The 17,045-nt window shown below is 44.9% G+C and overlaps 1 long non-coding RNA gene across 2 annotated transcripts; it reads right to left on the bottom strand.

Annotated features, from left to right (window-relative positions):
• Positions 1 to 6,455: 6,455 nt before the first annotated feature.
• LOC134478647 (uncharacterized) lies at positions 6,456 to 12,093 on the bottom strand. Of its 2 annotated transcripts, XR_010051389.1 has the most exons (4): positions 10,664 to 12,093; positions 9,814 to 9,963; positions 9,121 to 9,248; positions 6,456 to 8,914 (listed from the first exon to the last, which is right to left on the bottom strand). It is a non-coding gene; the product is annotated as an uncharacterized LOC134478647 (long non-coding RNA). The 2 variants fall into 2 exon arrangements; XR_010051388.1 differs by lacking the exon at positions 6,456 to 8,914 and having other exon boundaries at positions 8,926 to 9,248.
• Positions 12,094 to 17,045: the final 4,952 nt, after the last annotated feature.

The following is a 17,045-nucleotide window of genomic DNA, read 5'->3' as shown; positions in this document are numbered from 1 at the left end:
AGCTAGTAAACATCACTAAATGGAACAAAATGTATCAAGGAAAAAAGTACATTTTAACAAAACCATTTACAGTGGTAGAGCTAAACAGCTAGGAAGTTTGACTCCCTTAAAACTAGGTTTCTTAGTGTAGGAGCGTGTTAGCCAACAAGGGGGACGTGACAGGAACTGCATAGTCTGACATAGGTCCTACATAGGCATTTTGTTTTTGTCTTTGCCATGTACATTATTACTGGTTAATGGTGTATGTAGGCATTTAATTGGTGAAATTTTCTATGCTAATCTCCTTTTCCTAAGATTTGTCATCACCAGGTTCAGCGTGTTCTGCTAGCCTTTGTCACAGTGGATTACCTTCAGCTGTGGTGCATTTGGGAGACAGGGTGTAGCTAGACTCAGCAACAGAGAAGACGAGCTTCTGTCCCCACCTAGGTGTTTAGACCTTGCGTTTTCTTGGCTTTCACATTTTTCTTTAACTGTACAATAGAAATTGTGGTGAGGGTCCACTGACTAAAACACACCAAGCTCAGCATTCACAGTGAGCTCTGGGTGCAGGTATCAGATGTCTGTGGGTTCCACCAGCCCGACTCTTGACAGCCTCCACCCAGACGCCCCCAGTGCTGCAGAGCCCACCCCAGCTTCTGCAGCACAGCTTGTAAAGGTGTGAGATGAACCACACTGTCACCTGTGCTGAATCTTTCAGAGGCTGATGGTGATTTTAACATTTTCTAGCACTGTGGCCTCAGACTCGGAAACAGCTGGCAACTTGGGGTTTCTCACTGTTTTCCTCTCCAGGGGGCCCATATGGGCTTGGCCCTGGGGATCAGAGCCCCACCGCTGGAGGTGCTTGAAGCCAGGTCCCACAGGCTCTCTGGCATCTGGAACCAGCTTTGCCCTGGGGGAGAAAATCAGCAGTCACCAGAAATTCCTGCCTCCTCTGGTGCTCTTTTCCTGGTGGTTTTAGTTCCTTTGCTCAGCATCCACCTTGTGAGCAGGGTTTGGTGCTTTCTCTGAAGCTTGCTTATTGGGGCACAATTATAATGTAGGCACACATTTATAAAACAGCAAACTTACAGGTATTTCATGATCAGTTAGAGGTCTCTGATAAGTTTCTGTTCTGTTGCTTCTACTGAATTCAATTAACCTTGACAGTGTCTAAAGCCCAACTGCATAGCTCTAATGAACCCTTAGTTATAGTAATTGTCTGTACCTTATGGCTCCCTGGGCTCATTCAAGGACCAGTCCCCAGAACATTTTTATGGTATGGTAATGCCTTTAACCATGCGCACTCCCCTTGTTCCCACAGTGTTTCTATATTATGCTGGATTCCTGTGTTTCAACAAATCTGTTTAAGACTAGACTGCCTGTCGATATATGACTCAATGCATGTAACCAATTATGTAACACTTGGTTTGTAACTCTTATTTCTAAATTCTATTTAACTAAGCTTTATGTAAAGTCAGGGCTGTTGCCTTTGTGGAATTATCCTACAATAGTCCACTGGTGTGAAGATTCAATAGTTCATTATAGTGTAAAGATTAAATGCTGCCTTCTTATCTCCTTGGTGCAAAGAATTTTCCTTTTGGATTGATTTAGCTTGACTTGGGAATTTTCCTGCAAAATGCTGAAGTCTTTTTTCCTCAAACTAAAGCGTTGTTTTCATGGGAGTTGCCTTCTGCCCAGTCTCGTTTAGGAGGTATGGTCTGCAGGCCAGCAGAAACAGCCCATTTCTACCCTGGTGGCAAGTGCCGAGACAGTTACTTTGAGGAGAATCCACACAGACAAAGGACAGTGAAACGAGAGGACAGCAGCCCATCTGGGAGGGGAGGAAAGCTCATGGGGAGCAGACAGTGAAGTCTGTGGGGAGGCTGTGACAGGGGCCACCGGGTCTTCAGGAGGAATTCACTCTGCCCAAGAAACGTACCTTTCTAGAACACCTCCCTCAAAGCCATCCGAGAAGATTTTATTTTTTAAAGATTTCAAGTTGACTAGTCAACTAATTTTGAAATTTTCTACTGCACATGAGTTACATGGGAAAGTTAACACTCAGTTAACATTGAGAGCAGTGACCAGGTGGGGAATAATTATGTGTGGGTGATCCTTCAGCATTTAACTATTAGGTAGAGTTATTGTCTAGTGATTTGCATTCTTCTTCTGATTCCCAAATCTTCCCAAGTCTTCACTATGAATTTATGCTATATGTACACAGTCATCCACACATGTACATGCATGAGAAGGCTCATCTTACCTATGGCCTAAATGACTGGTATAGAACAGAGAAGAAAGAAAAGAGACAGATATGGAGCCAGGAGACAACACAGAGATGTCCCTGTCCTGTCTCTGTCTCTGAGACGTGAGACCAGCACGGTCTCTGTGACCTGCAGCTGGGGCAGCCTCAGAAGGCAGCTGCACAGCCAGCCCAAAGGGGCTCCCGAATCCACTCGGCCTTCATGGTGATCTGGGGTGAGCAGCTGATGGGGTGGAATTTCCCGTGTGTGCAGACACTCAGAAACAAGCCCTGCCCGCAGCCCACCACGTCTCTCCACACTCTGTGTCCACCCCGCCAGCCAGGCAGCCTGGATCCTCCACGGTCTCTCGGTTGGACCCAGCTGAGATTCCTGGGCCTCCGCTCTTCTTCCCCTTATTCCTCCTGTTATAGTGACATCCGGAGTCACATGGATTCTCAGGTAATTTCCAAAGTGTAAGGAATCCTTATATTTTATGTTTATAAATCGTAAACCACTGAAATAGCTCCTCACTGAATTGGAATCCTTCAAACTGCTGTGGAAGGCTGTGGGAGGCCCGGCCAGACTTTCTTTATAGCCTTTGACTCCATGAAGGATGGAAACCTAGAGACCACAACCAGGCTGGACTCGGACTGCTTCTCCGGAGCATCCCTGAATCCAGAGCGAGTTCTCTGCTCAGCGTTACAAAGCCTGGAGGCTTCCACAGCTAATCCGCTGTTCCTATCAATCATCCACATCCCACAAGACCGCCAGCTTTGGCAATGTCTGGGCCTAGGGCCCCTTCTTATTTCCTCCTCTGGTGAATCCTTTGTAAGATTTGTTTTCTGTTAAGAAGTTGAAGCAAAAGCAAATTTGACCACCAAACCCAGACGAACCCTTTTTTCTTTGATCTTTATACTCCAGGCCCCGTACACTCACCATGTTGACCTTTCACGTCCATCACACCACACCTCAGTGCCTAAACGTGCTCGGAGTAGTCCCAACACACAGTGCTCATCACACCCTCCTTCTTCATCTGACTGTGCCTCATCTTTCAGGGCTCATGCCAGGCATAATTCTCCCAAGAAGACCCTGTAGACCTGCCCTTCCCTCCCAGCAGAACAGGACAGGTCGACTTCCTGTTACCTCCATGGTGTTATTAGAGGTTTTTACTTCTTGGGTTGTGTTACTGTCCTCTCAAATCCTCAACCAGGAGATGTGGTCTACCTTCACTTACCGTACCTGACACCATGCCTGACATATTTTCATGCTCAACGATTGCCTGTACAACTGAACTGCAGGGTTTTTTGAATTTTGGGCTGAATGTAATTACAGGGTCAGATACCATGTTACCTATAGCACTGTGTATCTCTCACCCTTTCTCAGAAGTAACACTGCCAACCAAAAGGAGAAAATTTCTATTTTTATTTCCATACAACTCTGGTTATCCACAAAATTTCTACAGAAGTTTCTTAATATAACAATGACAATAACAATGACTTCCCCTGCTATCTGTGGAGAACTTACTAAATTGAGATTAAGAACTCTACATACTTAATGCTTTTTTAAGCTCACAATAGCACAAGTGAGTCTGCTGTTACCCCACTTTGCATATGTGAGCCACAGAGAGATTGAATGTTTCTGCCCCAATCACACAACTACAAAATGCACTCATCATCTGTCAGCGCATTTTCCAGAACAGCTTGTGTGGTGGGGATTGCAAAGCTGATTGCATTCTTCAGGCTTCAGCAGGGGAAATGCCGTTTACTGTTGTGCCTTCCAAAGTTTGGTGGGGCTGCAGACCCTTTATGTGTGGTGGTTCCGCCCCAGGCAGGACCATCCAAGAGCCATTTTGTCTCCCTCTGGATTTACCCAAATTGCACTTGTACAGATCCTTGAGAGAAACTGGCTGCTAATTATGCTAATTGTGCTCGTGGATGTGTTGGGGTGGTCTCGCATACAGCAGTGCGTCTGTCCTTACAGGAGGATATCTGTTACCTCAGCTCATTGCAGGTTCACACGTGCTCTCTCCTCAACTGTCCCTAAGGTTCCCTTGCATGAAGCTCAGCTACCATCGCCAGACATCCCACTGCCCCTAGTGTGCTGGTTTGGACAGAACCACTGTTCTCAGAGAGGTGTGGATTTTCCCAATCAAAAGCTAGACAAATCCCCAATATATATTTCACATAAGCCTCTTACACTGTTAGCTTCTTCCAGCCACTTTGGTCCTGCATAAATCTCACAGTGCTGTACAATATTGCTTCTCCTTTCTAATTATCTAGTTCCCATTCTGTAGAGCTTATGCTTAAAGACTACAATGCTTTGAGACAATGCTAACAACTTATCTAGGTCTTTAGAGTCCCCTAGCAATAATCGGAGGGGAGCTCTTAAACCTTGTTTCTTCCTGCAGCACGCTGTAATTTTCTTTCAAGCTGTGTCGCATGTGAACCCACTCTCTTGAGCCTCCTGCACGCATTCCACATGGTGGCCTTAACTGCAGGGGCAGGAGACCATCCAGGGCCTTGCCAATCCTGTGATAGCCCCAAAAGAATCATGCCAGTGCATTGAGTGTGTCCTTTTCTGTGCTACAAAATTCCTTTTGCATGTTGGGTGTATAATGTTTGATGTTTTCCTGTATCTGAGAACAAACACAATGAAGTTACATGCTAGTTCTTCTAAATAGGAGGGTCAAATTTCATGCGTGGAGAGTGCTGGTAGAATATGTGGGAAAGAAAAAAAAAAAAGAAACCACAAAGCACAAGTCAATTTTGCTTGTTGTTTCCACTGTTTCAGTGAGAATGAAATGCATGTGTGTGCATAAGCTGCAGAATTAGAAATTGTGTAATCTCAGTGAAGCCGTACATGACGTAAATGCTCTCATTTTTGCATTTAAACTGTTACTGGACCATGAAAAGATTAACAGTCACATGCATGCTGGCACTTTGAAATTTTAATTTTCCTTACTTTCATTAGCAAATAAAAAAAACCATGAGGAGTCAAAGAAAAGACACAGAAGCGGGGGCAAGCTTTGTCCTTTAGTATCTTGAACAGCACTGTTTTCCCACTTTGAAAATAAGAGGTCCCACATTTTCGTTTGCATTTGGCCCTCAAAATGAAGTGGCTACCTCGCTGCCTCTTCCGGGAACTCAGGCTTCTGCTCAGTGCCAGAGTCCTCGCTGGGCCACTTCTCGCCCTTTGCGGGTACAATCGCCCGCGTGCTCTGCTCACTGCCCCGGAGCCAAGCTGCGCAAGCGTGTTTACTCGTGGGTGTGCACTGTGGATCCGTGGCCTCTCCTGGGGAGCAGGAGTTCTCTCCACTCCCATACGTGGTGAGCAGTGGCTGACATTTATTATATTTATTACCCATCCAGTAAATATTTGTGGAATGCATGAATACATGAAATGATTACCACAGACGTCTATTAAAAATAAACTCTTTAAATTTACAATCAAATTTTAAAAACAGTGCATTGGCTATTTAAACATTTTAGAAAGGCAGGGGGAAAAAACATACTCAGAAGCATGGAGGCCCACAGACTGGCTTGGAAGTTGATGATACCCAGTTTTCAGCTCAGGGCTACTCAGCACCTGTGGCTCAGATCTGCAGCACCTATCAGGCCAGGATGTTCAAGGCTGGGTCCTCGGCTTGGTGCTATTGAAATGCAGTAGAAACTTTTAAAGGACAGGGCCAGGTGAGAGGTCGCAGGTAGCCAGGGGCAGCAGTCTCTTCTCCGAGGCGCTCACTATGACTCACCTTCTCACTGCAGGCCCGGAAGCAGTGGCCTCCATCCATGGACAGGAATTTCCCAAACAGGATCTTGAATGCCACTTTGCAAGAAAGGAGATGATTTCCTCAAATCCATGCCTCCCTCCTGGGAGGATGTGCAGGCCGATGGTGGCTCCAGTGGGCGTAAAATCGGAGTGGGAGCCAGAGGCCACATGTGCCCACCCTGAGATGCATGGCAAGGTCAGTGAAGAGCAGAGAGACCTTCACCCTTTCTGGTTTAGAATCAAAGTGTGCATTCTCTGCACTACCAAGGCAACATTTTGCCTTCAGCAACACTGAAAATAACTGTAAATGATAATAATAACCCAAAATCCATCAGAACATGAAATGGTGTCACCCTTTGATTTGTTATTAGATAGAATTTCTGTAGAGTTAATAATATATAGCTGTACCTAATCATTTATAATACAAAATATATTTTCAACCTTAATAATGTAGGGCATAACTTTCTGAAGGGGATATTAAGTCGATCTATTGGGAATATTTGGAACACAAATGTATAAAGTAATTTTATATATGCTATATATTGTAAAAAAGAATCTGATTATATTTGCATAAAAGATATGGATGCAATCTAGTAAAAAAATCTACAAAATGCTTCCAGCTGCCAGTTTTTGTGACAATTTTGCCTTATCTGATTGAGTTGTCCATACCAAAGACAGAGTAAAATGGGTTTTCAGTATCCTGACCATCACTATGACCCCATGACAGCTGCTTGAGAATATCACATGATCCACATGGCCAGTTACTTTACATAGATATCAATGATAAAATAATGAAACACTACAGGTAACTTTATAAAATGAGTTTTATAAGAAAATACTATAAACAGTGCTGCACAGACAACTTCTACAACTAAGATGAAATGGACTGTTCCCCAAACTCCAGACTGCTATAACATGTAAGAATCCATTCAAATCCTTCATCATAGCAATGGATAAGAAGAAAAGTAGTGTCATCCTGTCATTTGATGTAGAAAAAGCATGTTATAGCATCGTTCATGACAAGTGATAATGCATCTATTTATGACTCCTGTAAGAACATTGTCATATGTTTTAAAATCTGACAAAACTAGCATAAATGGGAAGTTGGCCCCTAAAATCATGCAGTAGGTAAGGAATTCTGTTCCACAGCAGGAATAAGCAAACTGACAAAGCTGGCTATCACAAAAGGGAGGAAAAAGAAATAAAGGTTGTACAGGCTTGGAAAGGACCTGTCCCTATCTGCAGATGGCTGGGAATGTAAAAGCCACAGATAAAAAAACCAAGGTGAAAACCTAATTGCACTTCTGCACTCCAGTAACACTTTCTCTCATGAAAACACAACAGAAAGTGACGCTGCTAGAGACACCATAATGCTACTAGTTACAGCCGACCCTCCATGTCTGAGACCTGTCAGGAAATACGAATAAAACAACTATGCAATTCTGTTTGGAAAACTACTTTACTCTTGACAAGGTTGATAAACTTCAAAAGAATAATCATTGATTTTCCATCACATGGCGTGAATCACGCTACGTGCTCTTCCTGCAGCCCCAGGTTGGGTGTTGCCTTCCCTCTTTAGCAGTGCAGACGCTGAAGCTTAGCACGATCTGATCTGGTTTTCAGTTCGCATCACTCTGAATCTGAGTCCAAAGCCCACACGCTTTCTCTTCCACCTGCGCCTGCCACACAGGGAGCGTTATGTGTTCTCACTTCCTTCCCTGATTTCTGATACACATGTAAACTGATTACCGCCAGCTCTAACAGAAAATGTGGAAACACTTGGAAAACATGTTACTTTTTAACACCCTAGATGACAACTTCAGGATAGAAGCTGTGGAACCATTGCTGATGGTGACACTGTCACATGGCTGTGAATTTCACTAGCCTTGTTACACCCATCCTTCAGCTGTTTCCTGACTCTACTCCTGAATATAATATTTACATATTTTACGAGTAGAGAAGATGAGCTTCTGCATGATCTAATTTTAATTGTTTAATTACAACAAAAATATGTACATTGCGTGCGTGCGTGTGTGTGTGCATGTGTGTGTGTGTGTGTGTGTGTGTGTGTGCGTGTGTGTGTGTGCGTGTGTGTGTGTGTGTGCGTTTGTGCATGCAGAGTAAGGCGACTTTATTATTCTCCCATCTCACCAGAAATTCTGGAACGGGAAGTTACACTGATGAAAAGGACAGATACGAACATTTCCTACAAATGGCTGATAGTTTCAAGGACAATAGAGAATTAAAGGAAAAATGGGTGAAGAGAACACATATAAGCACACACACAAGGATACAGTAACAGTGAAAGTTACTCATGTGAAGACAATGAAAGTTATTGACTTGAAAATGAAACATCCTTAAATTTTTACAAAAGTTATGTGAATATTGGATGCCACTATTCAATAGTTTGACCAATTTGGATTATAAAGTAGAATTCCGAGCTCTAGCTGAACAACAAATATGAAGCATTTCATGTCTTCTCTAAGTTATCCAAAACGCAGCCCAAAAATACAAACGATATTGCTCTCGTGGTGCTCCTGCCTTGGAGCTGCTGACCCTGGACTGAATCCTTTGAAAGGGAGTGCCAAGTACCCTCTCCTCCTTTCAGGTCCCCCTGTGCTAGCACCAGCAGTATAAGGTAGCATTAGATTGGAAGACGGCCGCTTGATGACAGAGAAGCTGGCCACCCCGTATCAGGTCCCTGATGTCTCCCACACTTTATTTTAAAGGATGGTAAAAGCAAGACAGGGAACAGCATGGCTTGCTCACAGAGATCTGAGCAGAGCTTGAATCTGTGGACGTCCAGCCGGACCTCCTTCCCTCCCCGCTGCTGCAGGGCTGATGTTTGATGGTGTTAACATTGCGTTTTCTCTTTTCCTTCATCTAAAAATGGCCAGCTGAGACTCAGTTTTCCTGTTTTGTACCTAGAAGAATGAAGAGCTCTTGCAAGATGCTGGCTCGGCTGATACAAGCAAACTCTACCCTGCGGCCCAAACTGAAGAAGCCAGAGGGAAGCAGCTGGCCAGAATCAAAACCCGAGTGCTCAAAACAAGAGACACAGGCCTCTCCTCCCTCTCTGGAGTATCTCAGCAGCCACCCAGGCTTCTTTAGGGGAACGAGAAGCACTCACCACCTCCAGCTGGTTTGTGTGGCCTCCACTGACTGTACCCGGAGCTCGCCTTTCCTCACCTCCCCGTCTCCTCTTCAGGGGATCAGGTGCTTCCTTTGTAGGGGACACAGACAGTGCCCCAGCCTTGGCTGCAGTGAGGGTGACAAGGAAAATAGAGCCCAAAGGCAGCAGCTTGACAATGACCTGTAGCTGTCTTACATTTTTAAACTGTCCCAACATCTTAAAAAAAAAAATTCAGAACTGACTGAATTCTGTGATAAACGAGATTGTAGAGATGTATTATTAATGTCATTAATGGCAATCCTAGGTCAGAATAAATGGTAATAAATAAATGTATCTTGGAGACTCCACAGAAGCACCTGAAAGTTAGACAGATAGGAAATTCATTAGAGCTGTAAAGGACACTGAACTGGGTTTGTGCAAGTACAGGAGGCCAGGAGGAGATTCCGCACACAGAGCCCGGCGCACGTCAGAGACGATGACATGCTTCTTTCGGCTGTGAGGCTTGCAAGGATTGGGACACCCCCCGCCACCACCACCCGTGCTGATATCAGCATAATGACTTGCAAGTTAGTGTTAAAGCTGAAGAGGTGATACTTCGAACTTAATGGTGAAGAAATAAATTATGACATTTTCTGTTGTTATGACATCATGATTCAACAGACACCTTGTTTCTCATAGTTCTCATCTTACTTGAACCGCTGCAAATCCTCATAAATGTCCACAGTAGATAAATTTAGGTGCGATCTTGAGGACTCTGATGCAGAGCGGCTGAGTAGTCTGCCTGCTAGGAACGAAGACTCGCAGGCTAATGTCCAGGCCTCCTGAGGTCAGCGTGGCAGACTGTGTGTAACAAGAAGCCTCTTAACAAGTGTGTCCTGGCCCAGTGACACCAGCATGATCCTGACCTTTCCCTCAGCTTGACTACACTTTACAGAGGCTCCCCTCTGTCGGTCTCTGCCTATCCTATTCTTACAAGACTTACTTTAGAAAACATAATTGTCACAGTACATGGGTAAAATGCTTAAAGGTAACTTTAGCAAAGCCACTTACAGTTCCAGAACACCGAATCTTGTGAGTGCACTCTGTAGCATAAAATTCACCACGTGTCTTCTTACTGCTTCCTTTCTTTCCTGACCCACACGCCTCTCCCATCAGCTGTCAGCTCTGCTTCCCTCCTTCCCCGTCCTCTTCCTCCTTTTGGGAGCTCTGTCCCTCGGCTCTCCCCACACACGAGCGCCCAGTGCTGTTTCACTCTTTACCCCTGGCAGCCAGCACTTCTGGGTCTCACACAGACCCAGAGTGGCACATCATCCTCGCCCTACAGAGCATGTCCCTGGGAGACCACAGAGGCGGCACAGCTGCCTGCCCAGCATCACACTCTCCACATCCCTGTGCCGGGCCCTTGCCCATCTCTTTAATCCAGTATTGTCTAATCAATGTCCCCCACTGCTTGGCATTTCACACACACACACACACACACACACACACACACACACACACACACGAAAGGAATGTCAGCTGTGCCTCCAACAGCCCTTACTTGTCTGCTTTGATTGAAGAATAGCTGCTTTCAGATCCCCTAGAGACACCTCCCCAATCCCACAGATGGGTTCGTGACACATTCGTGCCTTTGGCTCCTTCACAACGTGAATGGTCAGCACTTCAAGTTCATCAGACAAGTCTTCCATGGGTCTTTTTGTACCTCTTCCGCGCATCTGATTTCTCTTCACCCCTCAAATCATCCATCTTTCACGTTCAGCTTCAGCGGATTATCTTGCTACTGCTTCCTAGAGAATCCAGCGGTGTCCCATGGTATGTTGCCATCTGACCTTTAGACATCATCCTCGTCCTACAGAGTATGTCCCTGGGAGTCACCAATGAGGTTCTTCTTTACCCAGGCTAAGCCCTCCCCTGGCACCAGGTAGCATCTCCACACTCTTAGCCAGCGCTTAATAAATTTGCTCCATTGTTCGTCCCCTCTGCTCGCTGAGCTGTGCTCACCCTCCTCTGGGGTGCATAACTGCCTGTCGAGGCTCACACAAATGCAAAGAAACGTCGCTCTACATTGAGTCCTCTCCAGATTTCTCCGTGTCCCTCATAGTGCCTCAAAATCACATTTTCAAAAAGTGGTCTACACATTGGCTTTCTCTTCCGTGACCCTTCTAACCCTGTATATTAGCTTCAGTCTTCACCAAACAAGTAAAATCTCTTTCCTCAGGAATCTCTTGCTCAGGAATTTTAGTACTGTGGGATTTAGGACGGCTTCTTCTATCAGCTTCAATTCCGATTCGGTTTTATTTTCTTCCTTAAAAAAATGCTAAATCTAATATTATTTCCTGTAAAAGAAACCTCTCCAAGGTAAAATTGTAAAAACTTAGGCTGCAAAATAGAAAACATGTCCCAGAAACCAGCTGTGTCAGTTAGAAGCCGCCGGGGGTGCTGTTTTAGGCAGGCGTGCGCTGCACTGCTTGACCTGTAGCGTTGCAGTTACCATGAAAAGCGTTGGCTGTAAGTTTTCTTTGGCTAAAAAGTAACTCAGCCCTAACTTATTAACCACAGCACTGAGTCCAGGACTTAAATCTAAAAAAGTTTGTTGGGCTTTTGGACAGAATCGGTCTTTCAAGGTATCTGCCAAATCCGCGTGCTTTCCCAGCTGCAGAACCTGCCCTGCATGTGCCAGGCCGGTCACCCAGAGTTTCCTGCGCACCTTGTGTGCCTCTTTGGGTAGGTTTCTGAACATTTTCTTCAAGGATGCATGGTCCACAGGGCTGGATAAAAGCACAGTTATCCTGAATACACAGGATAATGTGGTGTGTTTGGCAGGAAAGGACAAGCCTGGTGTCCGTGGCAAAAGCAGCAATCCAGGAGGTGGTGGACTCCCCAGGGAGTATAAATATCATTTAGCAAATATCATTTAGAACAAACCGACCTTGTTCCCCAGCATGCGCAGATCCCTTGCATGGAACTGGAGCTCCCGCAGGCAGGCTCTAGTGTCCCTCACTGGCTGCTGGGGTTGGCACAAACTCCCCTCCCCTCCTCTCCCCTTCCCTCCCCTCCCCTCCCTTCCCCTCCCCTCTCTGTAATCATCTGAGCAGAAGCATTCTGCTGACTTAGGTCCAAAGGCTCATTTTTAAAACCGAATCTGTGTATAGAAAGGCAGCATAAGAACCAGAAGGGGTCAAAAATAACAGGATTATGACAGGGGTTACATTGCAAACCTCCTATGAAAACATGTCCCTCTGGTTAGGTAATAGAGACAGAAACAGGCCGGACTCATGATCAAGGAAAATTATCCAGTCACAAATTTTATCACTCTCCATCACTTTAAGTAGACGCTTCCTTCTTCTGTGGTGGGAGAATGGTGGTCATTTGGCAGAAGTTGTGTGCTTATGTCATTAACAGCTTCCAAGTTCTAATAGTGGTCAGGGAGCATCTCAGAGTCAGGGACTCACCCAATATCATAAAGCTCCTGTAACAAAAAATATTTGATCTTTTGCTTTTTCTCAAGAGAGAGGTCTAAGCAATAGTCATTAAGCTTAGCCTCTGAATTGATTGCATTATGCAAGAAGATTCACACCTTTCTTAGACATCGAAGGTGTGCTCTGGTCTGTATCAGATACCGGTGAAGATTCAGATGGGGACACAGTGGAGCTGCGACAGCCTTGCTCCAAGCAGAGAGATGAGGCCGTTTCTGAACATCCACGTACCATGAGCACAGGCCAGCACCTTGGGGGGCAGGAGGGTGCAGTGTAACCCAGCAGTCATCCTCTGGCTGGCTGCACCCCTGGAGGAAGAGCCCCCTCCAAGTCTGTGCTGACTTCTGCTCTAGGACTGGTCACACAGAAGTCAAGCCACAGACCAACATGGAGAGAGGAACACACTCTTGAGCATTTTATCTTCTCCAAACCTGCAAACTCTCAACAAGCATAGATTAATCCATGATGAGTAGGGTGTCCCAAGACCCTGTCACCTTCAAAGGCCCCACTTCTGGGCACATGAGACTGTTGTGGACATTTTAAATTAAACCCCAACACTAGCTCATGTTCAGCAAATTCAGTGAGCAAAAAGTCATCAGTATCACAATAAGCAAGGTACTCTGGAGGATTTCAAAATGGCCAAACCCCTTCCAGAGGACACTGCAGGACAGTAGGAGGCTCAGCACAGTCCCAGATGGCATAGAGGTCATCACAGTAAGGGTGTACAATCGTCTCTGACATGAAATGAAAATTACTTCTGATGTTCCCTTTTGATTGGGATGAAATAAGGAAGGATTACAGATCAATTGCTGCAACAAGCTGTATTTATTTGCTGCAATATAAATAGCACATCTGGAAATGCAGCTGCGGTTGGCATCATCACAGACTAAGTTTGGAGTAATTAGCTGTCACTTGGCACAGTCCACCTGACTCTGTTCTAGACTGTTGGGTAAGTTAAATAAGGACATAGTGGGAATCACCACCATGGTATCTCTCAAATACTTGATGACGTTAAAGTCTGCACTCCCCCAAATGCAAAGTTATTTTTATTACCTTAGCAAGATGCATCAGTTTCTGGGATGATATTTGGTCTTTCCTGTCTTAGACCCTCATCCCGTGAAGGAGATTCTATTCACCTAGAGGATACTCACTCTGACCACACAGCCTGGGACTAGCTCAAGCGTACCAGGATGCTCATGTTAGACCCACTGAAGAAGTGCTTTTTTTCTAACAGACACTTACAAAGATGGTGTAGGATGTAGCAGAAACAGGGCAGGATGCAGGACCAGGAAGAGCGTTGTCATCCTTTGGCCTGAAGGGATGCGAGGGAGAAGGACGCTGGGAGAGGAGCACCTGCAAGGACCACAGCTTGTTCTCCTATGGAGAGAAGCAGGCGAGCCTTGCCACAAAGCCACCTCTCGTGTCCTCTTGGTACTCTCTATTGTATAGGCCAAGGGTAAGCTGGAGGACCAGGTGGGCCTCGATGTCACTATATGGGCAGCAAGGTCAGGAGAGGACGGGAGACAAGGCCTGGCGCTCCTGTGTTAAGAACCTTCTCTTGTGCTCCTGTTCCCACTTTGTAGGCAACTTGATGCTTTACTGTTGGCTTCCACGAAATCCCTACACTTCCAGATTTCCTACAAGGACACGTGTTTTTCTTTCTGATTTTTACTTCGGGAGCTCTTCCAATAGCCTCAAATTCTGTACATAATTTCCTTTCTGCTAGGGTGGCATCCTCATTCCCAACCAAATTTAAGCAACCCAAGAATACTGCCTCCCTTACGTGGGGTCAATTAGCCAAAAAGTGATCTGTGAGAAACAAATAACTCATCTTTTCCAATTCCTCTGGTCAGAAATGAGAACTGAACACAGAGAGCAGACTGTTTTGCTTTTGTTTCCTTGGCAAGCCTTGGTATTGCATGAACCCTCGTGAGAAGTAGGCAGTAGTAACATTTAGTCCATCTAAGAACACAGCATGTCAAGAGAAACAGAAGCGTGTGCATCCAGTGTTAACACAGACGACCACAGGCTTGCTAATGGAGTGTTCCTTGTTAACCCTTCTCTCTGGGCACAGGAATCTAGACAGCAGCAAGTATGGTGGGGAAATCCAAGTTATATACAGATATGGAGAAATTTATTGCTTCGAGACAGATGAAAAGTGAGGGTTGAAAAATAAATTAATGTACACATTAAAATAAGAACTACCTGTGATTCACTGTGCAGTTAACTTTGCACTGTAGACAGCAAAATAAGGATCAGTCACATTGATTTTGAGAAAAACTATGGCAATCTTGTCTCCTATCTGCACTGTTTTTATTCTAAATCTGATCATGTTCTCACTTACTAAACTCTTCCTGTCCCTACTGATGGGTGCTCGTGGGCTGCTTCTTGGCATCTGCTGTTTTCTTGGTCCTCAGGGTTGCATTTGCCTGCTCAGAGCTTACCTGACAGCCGTAGCAATGATCCCAGGCACAAAGCCTGAAGCACTTACTGGCCCACCATCCACGAAATCCTTCGCTTTTGCAAGGGTCTGACTTTGTTTATTGGCTTTGTATTATTTCCACTTTACAGATAAGGAAGTGAAGGTTCGGGATGCTTGTCTAAATCCACAAGCTGGAATCACGACATGAGTCTCTTTATTCCTAAAGTTAGTGCTCTCAGCTCTCGTTTTGTGTTCTGTCTTCTAACCAAACCTGTGACCTGTGACCGGTGACCTGGGAAACGCTTTGGCTTCCACATAGGCATGTGCTTTTTTCCCTCTCTCCTCTGAGCTGAGAGTTCTGTTCCTTACTTCTTTTCTGATGTATCATGCTATCTGTGCTACAGTAAGGGAAGGGAGTCTATCCCACCAATTGTGTTAGGAAGAATAATTTACTAGTTAGGGTGAAAGCTGAATACAGTCCTTCTATTAAAGGGGATGCATTGCTGTGTCCCAGGCAGGAGCATGACATGTCCCTGTGGGCTCAAGGATGGATACATTTTACCACCCAAGCCTGAAACATCTTTCCAGGCAGGATCCTGAGCTGCTCCCTGCTCATATCACTCTGGGAGCAACTGGTCATCAGGACACGCAGACCACAGTCACCAGGGTAGGCTCAGGCAGTCAGAGAGCTGCTGCTCCATCAGGCCCTGCTTCTCTCCAGAAAGTTCTCCCCTTCTTCACACTTGCTGGCTAGGAGAGGGAGAGTTCTGTCTTTACTGCTTGCTTTCCCTATATTCCATGCAAAGAGCAGTTATGTTCGAAAATAAAAACAAAGTCCAGCTATGAACACATGCACTATTTTAGCTACTAAAAATGTTTTCCTCAATAGCTTCTTTCATCCAAACAGCTTTACAGTGTTTAGAAAAGATAACTCACTAAGCTTTGCTATATTCTCAGGCATCTCCCAAGTGCTCAAAGTGTCTTCTTAAGGTTCTGACACATTTGACACATTCAAGGAGAGATTTTAATCCACTGAAAACCAAGGAGAAGTAGGCTGAGCCATCTTGCTACAATCAGTGGAGGTGAACTGTAAATGTGCTCTGTGGTGGACCTGAAATCCGTATGAGTGATCATCCAACAGCTTCTAATAATGAGGAGATGGATCAGCCCTCCTGTTACAGCCCTCTGAAGGACCCCAAAGCACAGTACCTTTGTGCCCACCTTGGTTTTCTTTCTTGTTTAAGTTTAAGGAGTTGTTTTAAACAGAAGAGTTTGACTACAATCTCCATGTAACTAATTTCTAATCCACTACTGGTACTGGAGATTGGTGGAAAGCTTAAATTCCACAGTGGGACAGAGGTCATTGAGTTCCTGGTTTGGGTTGAATGGATTCCATCTGGGAAGAAAGATTCAGCATATCTCACACAGGAAAGCCAGGATGTAGAAGGCTGCCCTGGGGCCTTTTCCCATACTCTTTCTGGTACTGGGGAGGTTGACAGAGACTGGGCCATCTTCGTCTGTGACAGGACTGCAGAATCTGGGGACAGAAATAAAGACTTAACTCTGTGCACGTTTCTCTGGTTTCTTATCTAATTCCAATTTAAGTTCTGATTCCTGCACTATATTTTTAAAAGCACATGGCCTTAATTTCATATATATTGAACAGTTAGAGTGCAAGCTCTAAATAAAGTATATGCAGCGTGCAGCACGAGTACCCTTTCACACAGATGACTGCTGTCTGGCCACTTATATTATCTTCCACAGGAGTCCACCTGCGGCAAATAAATGGTGTAGAAATGAGTGGAGCAGCTTTATGGCTTTTTGGTGATTTTTTTAGGTAATATCTCTGATCATTCAAATACTTGCACACAAAATGAGTTTTCAAAATGGGAAATGGCATGGAACATTAAGGTAATGGGCTCAAAAATTGAAAGCCAGATTTATCTAGCAAATAAGATAATTTCCAATTGGTTTGAAACTTCACATTTAATAAAAGGATATTCTTGTAGAAATAGCTGCAGTAT

The sequence above is a fragment of the Cavia porcellus genome, unplaced genomic scaffold (assembly GCF_034190915.1).
Source record: "Cavia porcellus strain 051 isolate PalLab524CR breed Dunkin Hartley unplaced genomic scaffold, mCavPor4.1 scaffold_14, whole genome shotgun sequence".
Classification (NCBI taxonomy): domain Eukaryota; kingdom Metazoa; phylum Chordata; class Mammalia; order Rodentia; family Caviidae; genus Cavia; species Cavia porcellus.
This window is presented reverse-complemented; position numbering and strand designations above follow the sequence as displayed.